The sequence below is a fragment of the Furipterus horrens genome, unplaced genomic scaffold (genome assembly GCF_987537825.1).
Source record: "Furipterus horrens unplaced genomic scaffold, mFurHor1.1.pri manual_scaffold_6, whole genome shotgun sequence".
Classification (NCBI taxonomy): Eukaryota; Metazoa; Chordata; class Mammalia; order Chiroptera; family Furipteridae; genus Furipterus; species Furipterus horrens.
Genome location: NW_028327176.1, coordinates 131,001,655 through 131,005,263, shown reverse-complemented (window position 1 = coordinate 131,005,263; position 3,609 = coordinate 131,001,655). Strand labels below are relative to the sequence as shown.

At 37.5% G+C, this 3,609-nt stretch overlaps 1 pseudogene; it reads right to left on the bottom strand.

Annotated features, from left to right (window-relative positions):
* Positions 1 to 498: 498 nt before the first annotated feature.
* Positions 499 to 1,145, bottom strand: LOC150007426 (small ribosomal subunit protein eS8 pseudogene; annotated as a pseudogene).
* Between the last annotated feature and the right edge of the window lie 2,464 nt (positions 1,146 to 3,609).

The window sequence follows — 3,609 nt, the reverse complement described above, 5'->3', positions numbered from 1 at the left end:
TGTGCGCGCGCGCCAAAAGTAAGAATAGACAACTTTGGGGGAGTATATCTACAATCCATATCCTTTTTTTCTCTGCACACTGATCCCCTCCAGCTAGGACTAGATTCTCAGCAATCATGTTTGGGTTCCATACCTCACACTCTGGATGTTATTGATTGGGCCAGGGGTAGACATCTAACTACAGCTGGGCTGATCAGTGTCTTTGCTGAAAATCTGAAACTGTGAGTAAGAGATGCTGAATTGTTTGAATCTAGACCTCTAAACTAAGGAGCTGCGCAACATCTGTATTTGGCCATGCACATGCAGAAACATTGAAAACTAATCCAGAGAGAAGAGAGGAAGGAAGGTGTGGAGAGGACGTGTGGAAGAGAGGGGAGGAGTGAAGAGAGAGACATATACATACTATGTTCCAGGTTCTTTTTTTTTTTTTTTTTTTTTTTTTAACCAGAGAACACATTTATTAAATGAGCTTGTTTTGTTTTGAAGCATGAACTTTCAAGAAAGGAGGGAAGAGGATTTATTTGCCTTTCCTGGCCTTAATTTTCCTTAGAAAGAACTCCAGCTCCTTGCCCTCTAGCACATAGCCATCTGCTCGGCCACACTGGCCTAGTCTTGAAGCGATGCATGCAAGAAGCTTGCCCTGCTGGAACTGCTCCTCTAGAAGAGTGCTGATTTTGGCATTCTTTTTCCTTTCATCATATTTCTTCTGAATTTTCTTTGATCGTTTTTTGTTTAAAATCTCTTCTTCTTCAGGAGTCAGCTTGGCCCCTTTCTTGCGGCCCAGGGGCAGTGCATAGTGAGACTCGTACCACTGCCGGTACGGTGTGCTGTCAATGAGCACAATATAGTTCTTTACTAGGGTCTTGGTGCGGACCAGTTCGTTGTTGGATGCATTGTAGACAACATCAATAATCCTTGTTTTCCATGTACAACACTCTGAGCCCCAGGAGAAGTTGCCCACGTCCAGCCTCAAGGCTCGGTACTTCTTGTTGCCTCCCCACACACCAACTGTGTGTATGCGGTGGGGGCCAATCTTAGTGTTGGCAGCAGGGCGTCCCAGCTCATATTTTCGCTTTTTGTGATAGGGCTTCCTCTTGCCCCCTGTCTTGCGGCGCTTGTGCCAGTTGTCCCGAGAGATGCCCATGGCTTGGCACCGGCTGGAAAGAGAGCTGTTCCAGATTCTTGATAACTGCTTAGCACCCAGCTCTGGCTCTTGGGTTCCATCAAATGTCCTAGCATCTTCTAATAAATTCCTTTCATGATTAGGCTAATTTTAAATGGGAATATGTTACTTGTAATCAAGAGAGTCTCAAATAAGAAAAATTCACATCAATGAAAAGGCAGTTTGTATCAGTTTCTTAACAATCAAAGAAAAGGATATTTGACAAGGCTAGGCTATATTTAGTTACTATATTACTCTATGGTGTACTTCAACAAGTAGTCAATCTGGGGGCTAAAAGTATTGTGTGCCACTGAAATTCCATTTATATTATTAGAAGAAAAACATTTTCCAGCCTCACAGGGTATATTTAAATAGATATACCTATTTTATATTCTTCCACTGAATTGAATTTTGAATATATATCCTTTATAAATCTGTAATTCATTTTTTGAAAAATGATTATAAATGCCAGTTAACACATAAACACCTGTTGTAAGAGGGTCATTATCAGTTTAAAGTGTGTTTAACAGCTAATGCTTCTCTAGCCTATCTTTTTCCCTAGAGCTCATAAATCAACATAGCAAATGACATTAGTTTTAAAAGTTGCATCTTTTCAGGAAAAAAATACTTATCAATTTAGATTTAATGATGATGTGTGGAAGCTTTCAGAGTCTAGGTTGAAAGTATGCTATTAGTTTTTTTACTTTGGAGTCTAGACAAAAAAATTAAAAAGTCTTTATGAAAAGAAAAACATAAACACTTCAAAGGTTGTGCTGGTGAAGTACAAAGCTAAGGGCTTATAAGATTTTCAGCTTAGCTTGATCAGTGTAGACAACTAGATAGTGCATCCAACACCCACCCCACCTAAACATTTGGGAAGGAAAAATCAGTATTAGTGATCCTCATGAACCAAATTTATGTTTGAATTGATTTCTTTTGTCTGTGTTGTCAAGGTCATGAAGCCCTTGGATTATTACAAGGCTTCATTATGGAATCTGAAATAACGTTAATAATACTATAAAAGTCATCATGCTGAGGGGAGTTCTGCAGTGAATCACTGAACTTTACCCCTGCATATGAGTGCTGAAAAATCTGAGCACTGGATAGATAAAAATTCCTGAAGGATGAAGCTTGCTGTTTTACTGAGAAGATGATCAGCCTTGGAGAATGAATGCAGCTTGATTTCATTATAAAACAACAGGTTAAAAAAAATAATCTCCTGGCTTTGACACTGTTAACAGATTTTTGGTTTATTCCAACATCTGTGGGCATTGTCATAACATTTTAAATCTGAAAGGCATTTTATACAAAATCTGATCCAATTAACTTGTAAAGATGATAAACTGAGGCCCAGAAAAGTTTGATAATTTTCCCATGGTTACAAAGACAATTCAGCAAAACTCTAGAACCAACAACAAAACAGATCTCATTATTTTTGCATACTTATTACGCAGCAGGTGCTATGCTAACAGCATTGTATGCATTTTCTCATTTTGATTCCAACAGTCCTTTGAGGTTTGTATTATTATCATCAATGCATGATATTATTACTACTATTTTACAAATCTGGAAACTACGGCAGAAAGTAGATAAGTACCTTGCTTAGTGCCAGGTAGCCAGGACTTGGCAGGACTGTATTTGAACTCTGATCTGACTGCTCCAAAGCTCTAGGACATGGACCTTCCCAGCACACTATCATTCCACCATGTCCTTTATTTCTAGTAGAACTCTATAAGGCTTCATGGAAAGCTTTAATAACAGGCAATGTAGCTGCCTGAAAATACTTTTTAGTAATAGAATTTAAAAGGCAGGCTAGGCTTGAATAGTATGACATTAAATACTAGGTAACATACTTTTTCAAGTAAGATAGAGTGATTTTGTTCTAATTGAAGGGAATAACCTGACTCTTTAACAGTGACGAAGAATTTAAACATAAATACTTATTTATATAATGTTTTATTTACTGTGCATTTAGGTATTAGACTAATTCTTCGTGGAAAAATTTACCAAGCAGCTGTGTATTCATTTGCCATATGCCATGTTCTCTCTGAGCCAGACATAATGAAATCTGATTTCCATTTGGGAGAGCCCAGCTGCCTCCCCCAGCAAACATGTTCACCCAGTGCTCAGTAGGTAATGGGAGGTTACTAACTGAATGCTGAATGAGTTAAGGATTCTACAAGGGCATCTGGTTTAGTGGGAAGGTATATTTTATTTAAAATAGAAAGCTGGGAAAGGAACAAACTGTTTCTTTTTTAGTCACTTGTAATAATAGAAATTACCATAAAATGTATTTTAATTTTAATTTATAATAAATTTAATACATTTAATTTAATTTATTATAATAAGAGATACTGTTACAAATTATATCCTACAAATAGTCCTAACAATAGAGTCAAATCACTCCTAGTAACACGAACCTATTTTGTGGGCTCTAGACTTCCCTT